This window comes from Panicum virgatum, chromosome 7K (assembly GCF_016808335.1).
Source record: "Panicum virgatum strain AP13 chromosome 7K, P.virgatum_v5, whole genome shotgun sequence".
Classification (NCBI taxonomy): Eukaryota; Viridiplantae; Streptophyta; class Magnoliopsida; order Poales; family Poaceae; genus Panicum; species Panicum virgatum.
The window spans coordinates 8133492-8148914 of record NC_053142.1 but is presented as its reverse complement, the minus strand read 5'-3'; the positions used below and the strand labels follow the sequence as shown (position 1 = coordinate 8148914).

Genomic DNA, 15423 nt, shown 5'->3' with positions numbered 1-15423 from the left:
GAAAATCCGTGAAAAGAAAGGTAGCGACGAAGGACAACAAAGAAGGAGGTGACGATGATGTGAGAGACGATTGGGCAAGTTTTCCATTAAGCATGATTGATCATGTCCAACATGGGAAGTGGAATAAGAGCTGCATGGAACACCTTCACCTCTTGCTTGAAGGACCATGGCTTCGCATCAATTTGAAGGTAAGAAAGTCGAGCTCTATGACTTTAAATGAAGCGCTTTGCGGGAGGCAACCCGATCTTTTATTTTGTATATATTAATATGACCGTCTACATTGCACTCTTTAATCGGAATATCAAGTAACATTGTACCATTTCTCTAACAAAAACCACAACTTCATGTTGTTCATTCTAAATGTTATTGAGGGGGCACTTTGTTATTTGATCTTGGGAAACTTGTAGACCTTTTTGTGTGCCTATTAGTGTTTAGAGTCTTTTTATTTGTGTCCTTTTAGAGGGAAATATGAAGTGTTGCACCACCCTTTGATTCTAAACTTGTGGCTAGTTAACTTAGGCTAACTTTTTGTTTTGTTTTAGACCACCTCATCATGTCATATCATTTTGTTCACCCACCCCGTGTTGCATTGCATACCATGTTGTTCGTCTCACCCTTGCATTGCATTGCACATTTCATTTAAAATTTTTTTTCTAAAAACATTGACTAGCCTCGCTTTTGAGATCCTAAAACCTTTAGGAAAACCACTCATAGAGCAATCCTAAAACCATAGGTTATGTTTTTCATTCAAAAAAATCTAACTTTTGTTTCACTCTAGTTTTTTTTTAAAAAACCACCTTAGATAGAATTTCTATACCCAACACTCTCTCTCCAAAAATTTTGTTTTAAACCAAAAAAAATATAGGAAACCCATAAACCTACTAATAAAACCTTGTTAGCTCGGTTGCTTGGTCCTTTTCGATAAATAACCTTTTCATTGACAAAAGCCTAATTTCTTATGAAGTGTCGCAAAGGCTTTTTGTCACTCTTAGCAATTGTTTTTGAATAAGCTAGTTGCGGAACAACATCGAAAGGTCCTTTCAACCTTGCTAATACTTGTTTTTGCTAACTTTGCATTTGCACTTTGCATCCATTCCATTGATCATGCCACAAGTTGAGTCTAGGGATGCTTGGTTTGTTGGCATTTGTCTCTACTCCCGACCGTCACCCCGGGGGTAGTGTGTGCACTTGATTGTTTTGCAGGCATGACAGAGCGTTCCCATGAATTCGTGATCAAAGAAGAAATCAAATTCGTCAACATCTCCAAAGTTCGAGAGTAAGCCCCGCTGTTTTCATCAAATTTTGCACATGGACAGAGACGTACAAGGAAGAAAAAGTTGATATTCATAAGCTCCATGAAATTCTCGTTCCAACCGTCCAAGATCAATGAATTTGAAGACCCGTACAAGGAGATATGACAAGAACATTGGACGTTGCGCGTTCTGAAATTCGGGACAAGATTGCAGCGCTGGGACGAAATGGACATAACTCTCTTGTTCGGAATCAATTTTGGGCGAATGAGGACTCGTTGGAAAGGAAAATTCGTGCACTTTGCAATGGAGCAATGTTTTAGTACATGTTCTATTCTGCAAATTGAAAGAAAAATTCGTGAAGATGAGGCAGCAATGGGACAACGAGGAATTGAAGAAGGCGACGACGATGTGAAGCAATGATTGGGACCATGACTTACTACAAGAAGAAGTTGAAGGAAAATTGAGGCAACAAAGGTGAAGATACATTGAAGATGATATTCATACACATGAGGGAAGGACTTCAAGAATTGCAAGGTGGTCTATCTTCTCCTTCCACGCCTAGCATCATGCTAAGCATGGGGGAAGATTTCGTGGACAAGGAAGAAAGATCTCATGGAGTAAGATAATCACGGTTGCCACAAGATGCTCATGATTCTTCTTCCATGCTTAGCACAATGCTTAAGTATGGGGGAGGCCGCGCTACACTTCATTACGAGCATCGAGAAGGACGGTAATTCTTCCTCAACTCTCTCTTTTTCTAAATGCTTGCACATATATGCCTTCAACCATAGATGCAACATTTGTATATATCTCTCAACCTATCACATGGCTTCTAGGAGGACAACCTAGTTTTGTTTTTGTTTTTAATAAGTTTAGGATCACCATAATTTGTGCTCACCACATTGATACATTTTGGCAATGCCTTTTGCTTATGGAAAAATGATGAGAGTTGCTGCTTTATTTTACCTACGCTATGTTGTATATGACTTAACCATTTGCTCTCAATTAAATGGAATTAAAATGATTAAATATCGGCTCTTTTATTTGTGGAGGTTAAATGACTAAATTCTAGACTCACATATTCTATATTGCTCTTTGATTTAAGTCTACCGATGACCTTACACCTTATGTTGTTTAATTTAAAAACTTAATTCCTATGCTATCTACATTTGTGAATCTCTTGCAAAGTTCTACCTACCAAAGCCTATACATACATATTCTTTCATGATGAAACTTTAGATTGCAAACTTATATTTTGATGAGTTGGATTAAGATTGATTTTTTTGGTATGAGACTAAGAAGCTGGTCATTCCGTTTTTTTTTGTGTAACCTTCTTTCTGCTAGCCTATTTATCCATGCATTGTGAGTTTCTACTTCGGGAATTTTGTAAACCTTGCTAGATATCCACCCTAAACCGAAAATATCTTTTTGTGATTACCTCCTTGACCACAACCCAATTTGAGTATGGATTATCATTTTGACGGAATCAAAAGAATCAAGGGCACCATAAAAAGAAAAGTTTTGGGAGACAAGGCTCCCCGGAGATTCATGAGGTTCTACGAAGAAGAAGGTGAATTTGAGATACTTACCCTAGCTAGTTGGTTCTCCCACTATTCATACTCGAGGACGAGCATTCGTTCAAGCATGGGGGGATGGCTAGGTAAGTATTCTATGTTATCAAAAGTTCTAAGGAGCAAAAAGAAAGAAAAGAAAGAGGAAAATAGAAAAATGAAAAAAAGGAGAAAAGAAAAGAAAAATGAAAAAAAAGAGAAGAATAAAATGCTCCTTAGCTCTTTTTGGCTTCATTAATTTTCCAAGTTACTTTGAAGAATTATTCCATACTCAAATCTTCCAACCATGTGCAATCCGATAACGAGAACTTCATTTGTGTCTCGGGATCATTCATTTGCCGCTTGCAGATGTCCACCTATCTAAATGTGTGTGTTTCATCTTTCTCCCTCCCCAACATTATTTTCCAATGGCCTTTTTGAGAAGTCTCAGTAAATCCAATAGATCTCTCTCTTAGTTTGACAATATTTCAGATATAATATTTTGCTAGGATTGTTTTTGCCTACCAAGCTCCACATAAGCCTTCCACTTTTATATATGAGTAGAATAGGTTGAAGACAATCTAATGTAGGCTTGAGAGACTTGATGAGATGAATATTTCCATGATCTTTTGCAAGAGAACCTCACTTATGTTTGATATGCATTCTTTTGAAAACCCTTCACGATGAAACAAGGTAAAGGTTTGAAGCTCGCTTAAGTTTGAGAGCATTGCATTTATTTATTATTGTGGCTTGTTCTTTAATTGCTAGTCTATCTTCCATAATGAAATAGCTCGCACCTTATTTAACTCGGGGCATCCATCCACCCAGAACTCGACAAAAACCTAGGGCCAAGACCGGAGGGAGACGACGGCCGCCGCAAGTCTTCGAAGTTGTCTAGGAGATGGCTTAGGCCACCTCTAGCTGCCATGGCCTCCCTGCGTGGTTATGCCATGGTGGAGTTCATGAGCTAGTTGGAGTCGTCAATGGTATGTACTCGGTGGTGACGATCCAAACGAATCTATTATGTGAGTAATGATAATCATGTCTTCCGAATCTTTTAGCGACCATGTTCTCTCTTTTGATTTCGTTCTTTTCTTTGGGTTTGCTTCATCCTAGATCTATTATCGAGATAGATCTTTGGGTTAGAGGTTCATGGCGGAACTACCAAAGGGGGTTCGACTTGCTTCAGGGTGCTTTCGTCCAAAGGGGGGGCGTTGTGACAGGGCGTTGCTTTAAGTAGATGGGGTATCGAAGGATCGGATTGGAGATTTTGGGTTCAAAGATGCCATTGATTGAGATGCATGATTTATTTGTTCGTTAGCTTGAACTACAACTAGATGACAATAGGCCTAGTCATGTCTTTGGTTTTTCTATGGTTACGCCTATGTTCATGGATGAGATCAACCTTTACACAACACTCATATCTATTAAAGGTTACTCTATATGTGCAATTCATGTTTCATGTTAGGATAGATCCGTTAGATTAGATGGAAAACCTTGGGTAGTTCTTTGTCGATCCACGGATTGATAAACCTTGGGGGAATGCTCTAATGGAAAAGCTACACGATCCCGTGCGCTTGCGGTATATAAATTGGGGCGCTAAGGAGCGTCAACATCATCCAACCACCCATATTCATCCTCATCATCATCTTTTACTTCTTACTCTATTTGGCAGAAGGGTTAAGCAGTCCCAAACCGTGAGAAACGGACGATTCGAATAGAATTTGTTAACCTTGCAAGGCAGACCTAACCACACGTCACGTGGTTACTCCCAGAGTCACACGTGCAACATTTCCCCTTTCTTTCCGGGTTGTGGATCAGGGTCACCCACCTCGACTACAAGAATCCACGCCCGGCGTGCGCCTTCTTGTACCCGCATGTGGCCGCATGTGAACCCAGTTCAAAGAGGGTGAAAGTAAAGTCCACTCGCCGGGCCGATCAGGTACTTAAGCTTACCGATTACCATATTTCTCGGCATGTGGTAAGTACGTTCAAAAGCAAAACCACCACTACCACACACTGCGGCCTTATCCATTTTCACTAAACAGACGGGGTATCACAAGTACCACAACCCCGCCCATAAGCCTTATAGTTGCAGTATGTAGTAGACATTCAACTCCTATAATTCTCGCGAGTGACAGGAAGTCACTCGACTTCTACCGAACCATTAGCCTAGCCATCTAGCGACCTACACAAACTAGTGTTCAAGCATAGGTACCTAGGAATCATGCATCTAAGGTTCCAAGCAACTTCTTTAAACTTAAATGCGCAAGTAGATAGGAACAATAAGTTGCATAAATTTAAAATAGATAGGACATGCTCCGGGGCTTGCCTGGGATTAACACTAGGTCAATGTTACTTAGAGGAGAATCGCTCGGCGAGTATCTTCCTTCAGTCGTGCACATCTGGATCCATCATTCACATGGTTCATCTATCGTACCTAAATGAAATGCAACAATGCATATGTATGAATGCAAAGTTCCGAGTTGCTTAGCGATTTAGGTGTTATTATTTTTCCTTCCTGATAAAGTTGTAGTCCAACATGATGTGAGTTTGAATGTGAAACTTCTTAATTAACATTTCCTGGGCAGTCATTTATATAGTAGTAATTTAACATAATTTAGTTCGTACGAGGAACGGGTGGTTTTCAAAATTTTGCTAAGTCATGCAAAATGACACCACAAGATTAAATTGTACGGGCCAAACTATGCAAGTGCTAGTACTGAAGATTTAACTGAGTGGTGATGATCCTATTATGAGCCTACTGTAAATTTCTCATATTTAAAGGATCAGTACACAAAGCATAAAAAAAAGTGATAGCTACATTAATTAAGTTTAAATTGTACAAGTAGTTATACGGAGTTCTAGGGGCTCAAACTTTACTGCCATGATTATGTACTCAAGGAAAGGCTCTAGTAAAAATATTATATTTTTCCAGGCATAAGAACTATTTTTCATTATTTAGTACATTTCTTCCTACCATAAATCAAGATTTAATTAAAACTAAAGCTAAACATGAGAAGTGACGATGAAATTTTTATAGTAACACTAGAATCACATGTACATAATACCATAAAAATGTCATAACATGTCATGGCTCCCAACATTAGTTATTAAAATGATAGGAACAACTAGCATTTATGCACTATTAAACATAAATCTATTTTTGCAGCAAAAATTTCAAACTAAAACTTGTCATATTATGGTTCCATTATGTAGATATTTTCTTAAGGATTCCAAAAAGTATTTATTTGCTATTTTAGGATTTTTCTACAATTTTTAATTGAATCTACAATTTCACTGCAAAAATATAAAAACAAAACTAGATATTATGAATAGGTCCCTGGTTTTACACTGGGGTCCCTGGAACATCTTCTATTCTTGCCATCGGGACCCTGGGTCGGCCAAAACAGAGGAGGGGTTGCGCCGGCCAGAATCCGGCGATTACCGGCGGCTCTGGTCGCCGGCGGCGAGGGCCCCATGGGGGAAACGCAAGAGGAGGGCGGAAGCAACCTCGGGGTGGTCTTATTGGGGTCGGAGGCGGCCGGAGCAGGCGCGCCGGCGGCGCACAGGGAGCGGCGACGGTGGCTGTAGCGGGTGGCGGCACTCCGATGGCTTGGGGCGGCGGTGGAGGGGTTGGGGAGGACCAGTGAAGGCCGGGGAAGCTCGCTAGAGGGTCGGTTTTGGGAGAGGAGGGGCGCAGGAGGGGGCTCCACGGTGGCCTAGGGGGCAGCGACGGCCATGGCTCACGGCGGAGCTCGGGCGCTCAGGGCCGAGCCTGATTGGGCTCGGAGATGGGAAGGGAGTGCAGAGGGAGGTTGGGAACATGTGCTGCGCGAGCTCAAGGGGGAGGAGCGGGTGAGGGCGCAGGTGAGATGGAGAAGGGGCGCACTGCACGGCTCGGCGCGTCATTCGTCCTCGGTGTGCGCGCAGGGAGGCGGCCCCTTGTGGCGAGGTCGAGAAGCGTCGAGGAGGATCCAGGAATGGGGAGGCGAGTCTGGCCAGGGAGGGCGGCGCGTGGCCGGTGGTGAGACGGCGACGAACGGCGAGGCGATGGCGTTGCGATAGGGAAGGAGGAGATGGTGGTGAGGGCAGTTTTGTAAATAAACTGAAGTTCAAAATGCAGTTTGTAAATTCAGTTTTTCTCCTTTTTCCTGACCTCAAATGAAAAACTTTTGAATACAAAACTTGCTTAAAATTTTGAGATCTATAACTTTTGTTTTAGACACTTTTTCATTTGAACAAAGGTTTGAAAGATAAAATTTAAAACTTGAGTGCATTTGAAAAGGTCCTATATGCTTCGAAATTCAAATTTTTCTCCCATTTTTGTGTGGCAACTCGAAAAACTTTGAACATGAAAGTTGTTCGTCATTCGAAAACCTATAACATTGGTTTTGGGAAAAAAATCCATTTAAGCAACATTTTAAAATTTATTTTGAAAACCTTTTTGTTACAATTTAAAAGATAATTTAAACGTTTAAAAACTGTGATTTGAAGAACTCGTCATTTCATGTGCAAAACTTCATTTAATGACTCATGATTTGATCCTAACAATCCGTGATTAGCTAGTTGAATATCTGGGCTGTCACATGAGTGCTTTGACCTGGGAACATTGTTCGACCTTCGGTCGGAAGGCGAACTTTTCTGTCTGCCCATTGATGTTGAGCTGAATTTCTCCGGCTCTGACATCAATGTGTGCATTTACGGTACTCAAAAATGGCCTTACCAGAATAAGAGGCGTCTTGGCATCGACTTCCATGCCGAGGACGATGAAATCAACGGGAATAAAGAAGTTCCGGATTTTAACCGGAACGTTCTCTGCAATTCCCGCGAGATAACGGACCGTCTAGTCCGCTAGCTGCAAGCACATAGCAGTAGGGGCAAGCTCATGATAGTTTAGTTTATCATAAACTACCTTGGGCATGACACTGACGCTTGCTCCTAGATCACACAGAGTGTGTGAGAAATGCTGACTCCCGATTGAACATGTGATTGTGGGGCATCCTGGATCTTTCTTCTTCTCCAGGAGAGGATCGAGTATAGCTGCGCTACACTCCTCTGTGAGTTGCACGACCTCGGTGGTGGGCAGGTTTCTCTTGTTACCAAGTATATCTTTGATGTACTTGGCATAGGTTGGGACCTGCATAGCGTCAAGAAGCAGTATATTGACATACAACTTCTATATTACCTCAACGAACTTGCCAAATTGGTCGTCGGCCACCGGCTTCTTTAACTATTTCGGAAACGGTAAGGTAGTAGTCTCATGAAACTCCCGTGAAGTTCTAGGGGGTTCCACAGTTTCCTGCTGGGCAGCAATTGTGCTGGACTCTTCTGCCTCCTCCTGGTCTTCGTCTGCAGCAGACGTATTGCTGGTGGGTACGGCTTTCCGCCGGGATCCTGCATCTTTCGGGTATGGTGGTTCTTGCGTGGACTTACCTGTCCGCGTAGTCACCGCACTAACACTTTCCTTCGGAGGGACTTCCGGTTGCCCAGGAAGTTTTCCCGAATTATTGTTAGGACAAGATGAGGCTAGTTGAGCAACCTGAGTTTCTATCATTTTGTTGAAGCTCAACTGGTTTTTAATAACTGAGTTTATGCCCTCTAGTTGTCCGGCCAAAGATTCCAAAATTTTATCATTAGCAAGGAATTTCTTACTAATGTTGTCATTAATTTGTTTCTGGCCATAAACTAGATCCTTTAAGGTAGGCTGAAAATTGTTATTAAAATTCATATCTTGCTGCTGACTGAAGGGGAGGTTGGGTTTGGAATTCCAACCCTGTTGAGGATGGAAGCCTGAGTTGTTGGAGTTGTTCGCTCCAACAAAGTGAGCTTCCTCCTAAGTGATCGGGCAAGAGTTGCCCATGTGTCCGGTTTCTCCACAGACCTCGCATGTCATACGAGAATCCATAACTTGGTTAGCCTCCTGGTGCGGAGACTCCAGTCTCTTCATGAGAAGGTCCATCTTGGCAGCAAGCATATCGATGCTGTCGATATGATGAATTCCCTTGTGGGGCTGTTGCTGCCTTTCACCTTTCCAACTTTGGTTGGAAGCAATCTTCTCTACCAGCGCTTTTGCTGCAACAACACTGAGCGAAAGGAAGGAACCACCTGATGCTGCATCGATGTGGTTCTGAGCTGGTGTGTTCAGGCCATTGAAGAAACTCTAAATAATTGACCATTCCTCCATGCTGTGGTGGGGGCATGTTGCAATGCTCTCCTGGAATCTCTCCCAAGCTTCTGGAATGGCTTCATCCGAAAGCTGCTGAAAGCCAGAGATCTTGCCTCGGAGGGCATTGGTTTTTCCCACCGGGAAATACTTCGTCAGGAATGCATTGGAGCCAGCTTCCCATGTGGTGAAGTCTGCTTTATTGGCGTAAAACCACATCGTCGCCTTGCCTAGCAAGGAGAATGGGAATAGTCGAAGACGAACATTATCCATCGTGGTACCTCTAGGGTTGATGGTGCTGCTCACTTCCAAGAAGTTTTGGAGGTGAGCGTTGGCATCCTCTGATGCCTTGCCACAGAATGGACTCGCTTGAACCATGTTCACCAGTCCCGACTTGAGCTCAAAGCCATAATTGCCTTGGTCATTGTTCAGTCTAGTAGGAATGTGGCTGCTGGACGGGGCCAAGTACTGCTTGAGAGTCTTGGGCATGGGTGGTGCTGAGACTGACAAACAAGGATTCCATGTGGGTTTCTTCTGGGGTGGGATGACGCGGAGTCTCACAATTCGCCCAATTCTCTAAGGATTCGGATCGAAGTTGGATGGTAGATCAAAACCGGTCATGCACTACTCTGCATCGAATAAACGAGAGAGAGAGCAATGGTAAGCCCGCTAAAACTAGCAGTGATAAAATAGTTAGGTTTCCACTCAATTATACATTAACTTTAGCCAATTGCTTCCCCGGCAACGGCGCTAGAAATACTTGTTGGTGTCTCTTATGCTCAATCTAAATAGGTATTCTGTAAGCACACAGAATTCACTGGTGTACCACTTCACCTTGGAGTATTCCAGGGTATCGTGAAATCCTCAGGGAAGCACTATGGTAAAGTGTATTGTAAATTGTAGTGACAACCCTTACTGAAGTTATCGATCGACTAATTCAGCAGGGGTAAGCCAGATAACTGATGAGATAAATGGCCAAGCTATGACCGTGTGACACACAGGAGACTCTATACCTTAGAGAGGTAGCAGCTGGGAGTACAAACGAGCGAGAAAGGACTCCTGAAACACTTCTAAACTACTGAGCTAGGCTCACTAGAACTAATCTAAATTTCTAACTTGATGTTGGAACCAGGAGCTTACTTCGGCAGCCTAAGCAAAGGGCGTAGGCAGGGGTGAGAAGGGGCCCAACATACTTTTGGCAATCCTACTGCTATGAAAACACCCGAACGTGGTGGACTACGAGGGACGGACAAGGCTGTCACCACTTGCCGCCTACCACTGCAGTGCCGTGGGGTGGAACACACTTTCTAGCTAGCACTGAGTCAGACACCACATCTGCTCTTGGTACTAGGATTTCACTTGAGGCCTTCATGAGAAATCCCCCTCAACCTAGTGAACTAACTTGAGTTACACTAGTACGGGCAAGAAAACCTGTAAGACTAACTCCGACAAGCAAGGAAGGGAACTTAAACTGAACTAGAGGTAAAATTTACCCTCGCAGACAAGTACTAGTACTTGGGAAGATAAATACTTGCAGAAAGTAAAGCTGACTCAAGTAAATAAAGAAGATAACTTATATTGAAAATAATCAAAGGAAAAGATACAGGAGCTTTACCGAGCTCCGATGACGACTCCGAATCCCCGAGACAAGCTCGACTCGACTCTAACTCCCAACTACTAACCTACTCTAGACTTGATAAGAGAGAATTGCTCCTTTTGAGTGTGTGTTTACAAGGGAGGGGGAGAGTGCTATTTATAGGCTTCCAAGGTCGGTAGAAGGCTGGTAATTCCATTAGCGCCAGGTGCACGCAACTGTAGAGGCGGTGCTTAACTTCCAACCGAAGCCGGGAGCTGAGAGGCTGCAAGGTGGGGCTGGGCGGCCCATCCTAGGCTGGCCGGCCTAGGATTGTGCCACCTTGCCACCGACCTTCTGTGGATGGCCTCTGATCCCTCATGGACGTCGGTGCTTCGGGTATTTTCCTCAGATGCTGGAATCTTAGGCCGGGCGGCCCGGGGGAGGCCGGGCGGCCCGGGGGAGGCCGGGCGGCCTGGCTCCGGGGCCTCTCAGCCCTCCGTTTCACCGACGTTGCAGATCAACACTCCACATTGCCTCTGGGATGGGTGGTTTCCCCATTTGGCGATCTTGGCACTGACATGTGGGTCTTTGAGTTGAACATTGTGCCTTCCGAGTCCACCGATAGTATATGAAATGTTCGCCTTGTTTTGGAACCTCATGGGCATGTCACATTGCTTCAGTGAAAGTATTGGACCCATGTATGTGGAGGTGTCAGGCCGGTCGGCACGGAATGTGCCGGGCGGCCGGGATTTTCTCTGATTTCGACCATCTTTGGACAGTGAATACCTGCAAGCACAACTCATCTAAAACTTCTGGAACTTATTAGAATCAAATAAAATATGCATGGAACATAGTGCAAAACTCAATTCATTCTCGAGAAGTTGACAGTCAAAAACATGAAATAATGGCCGTCAACAGTGTCTTGGTGTCGACTTCCATGTCGAGCACGATGAAGACGGCGGGAATGAAGAAATTCCGAATCTTGACCAGAATGTTCTCTGCTATTCCCACGGGGTAATGAACCATTTGGTCTGCTAGCTGCAAACACATGGCAGTAGGTGTTGGTGTTTCTTATGCCCAATAGAATAGATATTCCGCAAGCGCACAGAATCACCACTGTAGCACTTCACCATGGAGTATTCCAGACTATCGTATTTTTCCTCGGGGAAGCACTATGGTAAAGAGTATCATAAATCGAATGATAACCATACTAGCTTAATCAACTGACTAACTAAATGGGGGTAAGCCAGATAAAGAGGTAAGATAAATGGCCAGATGATGACCGAGTGACACACGGAGGTTCAACTCCTTAGAGAGGTAGCAACTGGGAGGACAACGAGCGAGATAAGACACCTGAAACACTTTCAAACTATCGAGCTAGCCTCTCTAGATCAGACTAAACACCTAACTAATTCTCGGGAAAGCAGAGCTTACTTCGGCGGCTGGAAGAGGAATGACTTCAGAAAGGGGTGAGATGGGACTCCAACGGCAACCTGCACTACTGCTATGAAAACACCCGAACGTGGTGGACTACGAGGGATGGATAGGGCTGTCACCACCTACCACCTACCACAATAGTTCCGTGGGGTGGAACACACATTCTAACTAACACTAAGGCCAGACACCACGTCTTCACTCGGTGTTAGGATTTCTCTCGAGGCCTTCGAGAGAAATCCCCCTCAACCTAGAGCACTAAATTGACATACTCTAGTCCGGGCGAGAAAACCCATAAGATAAGATCCCGATTACTACAGATAACTTAGCCTAAGCTAAAGGAAAACTTCTGCGCTCGAGCTGAACACTCAGACTTGAGAAGATAAAAGACAGCAAAAAGTAAAGCTGACTCAGAAAAGTAAAGAAGTTAACTTATATTAATAATGTCAAAAGAAATATACAAGAGCTATACCAGACTTCCGACGACTCCGGAATCCCGAGCAAGCTCGACTCGACTCTAACTCCCAAGCTACTAACCTACTCTAGAAAGTAAAAGTGAAGAGAGAAGAGCTCCAATGGTGTGTGTTACAAGTGATGGATGGGTTCTCTATTTATAGGCTTCCAGGGTCGGTTCCTGGCCGGTAAAGCAGTTGGCGTCAGTTGTAAGCAGGTAAGATCGGTGTGCTTGTCTTCCACGCAAAAGCCGGGACTTGAGGGGCTGTAAAGTGGGGCCGGCCCGGCCGACCGGCCTGGGGTTGTGGCCATCTGGCCACCGCCTTTGCGTGGACGCTCTTGATCGTCTCCTGGGGTCGGTATCCGTTGTGTGGCTTCAACGCGGGAGGTTGTAGGCCGGCCGGCCTCCCACTAGCCCATCTCGACCCTCCGTTACGCCGACGTTCCCTCTGCACACTTGTGATCCTGCCAGAGTGGTGGATCGATGACCTAGACCCGAGTTTGTACTGAGTTGTGGGTCCTTTGATCTTTTTGCTATTGACACCGGATTTTGTCGGTAAATCTGATGTAATCTGAATTATGAAGCAATCAGCTATTTGTGTTGACTTGAGAGCCGATAGATGATAGCAATTGCCAATGTAGCAGAAAGCCTGTTGGTTTGGAATTCACACGTGAGGGCAAGTGAAGCAAAAACCTGTCTGGAACTTACATGCAAGTATGTGAAGCCACGTGGGAAGGAAAAGAAAGCAAATATGGTGTAGGGGCTGTTCGGTTTGATTTGGTCAGCTAATCACGTGACAAGCGTGGAGGACAAAATAAAAAAAGCTTCACGTATAAGGCACGATGGGCTTCGAGTGATTGGTCAAGCAAGAAGAGAATATTAGAGAAAAATATACATGGCAAGGTGATCAATATGCACATGCAAGGAAATGTGAAGCTTCATAGCTGGAATGGGTCCACGCGTGAGGATGATTAAAATAATTGAAGATCCAGGTAGCCACGAGAGGTATTTCTGCTTGGTGGAATTAAATATTTCCTAATCTAATGCCTTGGCCGTGACAAGTCAGAAGCTTCACCGATGAGAATTCTATAGAAAGGAAATCAGAGTCCATGTATCTTAATATTAGTTTGTTTAGATATTTCTTCTCTAGCAAGTTTGGTGTGCCGTAACAGGCTAGGGTGTCTAGGCTATAAATATGTACCCCATTTATTGTGTAAATGTTTGTCACACGACCAATCGACAAACCCTACTTTTTCCTTGCAATTTACTTTTCTGTCTGCGGCTTCGCTATTTTCTTTTCCTGCGAGTTCTTTCGAGTTGATCAAGGACGCCTCACATTCGAGCCACTTTATCTACCGGTAAGTTTTCGTTTACCGAATAAATCTGAGCTTTAGCTTCCGGGCACATCGCTGTTGCTTCGTTCAGATCTATTCAAAATTTATCGAATTCATCTAGGCTTTGATCTCTGGCGCATCGCTGTTTTCTCATCTAGATTTATTCACAATTCACCCAGCTTAGCAATCTATTTAATCGGCTATCAGTTCCTTTGTTGTAGCGTTAGATCTTGAAAAGCTGATTAGATCGGTTGTAAGCTTAGCTTTGCTCAGATTCATACATTCGTGGGTTTGTGCATTGTTATCTGACACGTGTCGGCTTTAGATCTAGCCGTCTAGTTGCATACCGATATCGGCAGCTTCTTGCCAATTTCCCACAGATCGCTTTTAATACTTGTTTATCTCGTTCGATCTGTCTTTTTCTGTATCGGCAGCTCCTTGCCGATACGCTTCGTGAGGGTTATTTAGAAATCCAGCCGATACACCCCCGAATTTGACGTTTACCTTGTTTCCTTGTCAATCAACAGGTCAGATTGATTGGCACACTTGGTTTGTATTCTGAAGCTTCGCAAACAGTACCTTCAGATTCCAGTGTGTTAATTTTTGTGTGAACACATCTTTTGGCACGCCCGGTGGGACTCGACAATGGAATTATCATCACGGGTTTTCCAATGGATGGAACTAAGTTACAAGATATGATTGATTAAGCCATGAAACAAGCAATGATCAACTGGTCTAATAGCCTGGCAAACACGACAATTAATACAGTACACGGTGTGGTTAGTGGTACAATTGCTGGCAATTTATCCCATCAGTATAATCATCATACCTCACAGCCGACGATTTTTCAGCATCAAACATCGGCTCAGACAGGAGGCTATAAATATTATGCATCGGCTCTACAGCTGATAGCTTGTCAGCAACCATGGTCAGCAATCCAGCAGCTGCAGCCGGTGACTCATCAACAACAGCGGTTAGGTAGTTGTTGGCCACAAGCGTCAGCCTATCAGTCAATGGTTTATCAGACAGCTGAACAGCGGCCATGGCCGGTAGCTTGGCAGCAGGACCGATTGGTTACTGGGCAAGGAGAAATTGAATCTGAAACTCTTGCCGAGCCAGCACAGATTGATGGACGCTCGTTTCTAATAGAAATAATTGATGTCAACAATGAACGGGACGGGAGGTTCTATTTTAAATCATTAATCTCTCAAGAAGCAGAGGAGTCTGAAGCCATCCTCCCGGAAGAACCAATATCGGCTGCTGGATTGAATAATAATAGCCGATATGAGAAATGGCAAAATTTTGAACGGACCATCAAAAAGGATATTTCAGTTGATAATGTCAGGGGTGTAGAAGATGAACTTGAGCAAGATCAGAGGGAGGCTTTTGAGAAGGCTGTTGAAGAGTATAAGCTGTTAGGAATAAACAAAGCACACGTGTGTGCGTGGCTGGGATGTGTGTGTGTGCGCGACGCGCGTGTGCGCGGGCGTCGTGTGTAGTGTGCGTGGCGCAGTGCGTGTGTGCGCGCGGCGCCGAGCACGGCAGCGTGTGCGTGCACGCGGTCGTCGCGGTGTGTGGATTGTGATCGTATGTGTGCGATCGTGATCGTGGAGTCGCACTTAGGGGGAGCTCGTCCGGGCGAGCAGGACGGAGGTC

General features: G+C 44.2%; 1 non-coding gene across 1 annotated transcript; it reads left to right on the top strand.

Annotated features, from left to right (window-relative positions):
• Positions 1-8988: 8988 nt before the first annotated feature.
• LOC120643179 lies at positions 8989-9095 on the top strand. The gene has a single exon (XR_005662869.1). It is a non-coding gene; the product is annotated as a small nucleolar RNA R71 (small nucleolar RNA).
• The last annotated feature ends 6328 nt before the right edge of the window (positions 9096-15423 follow it).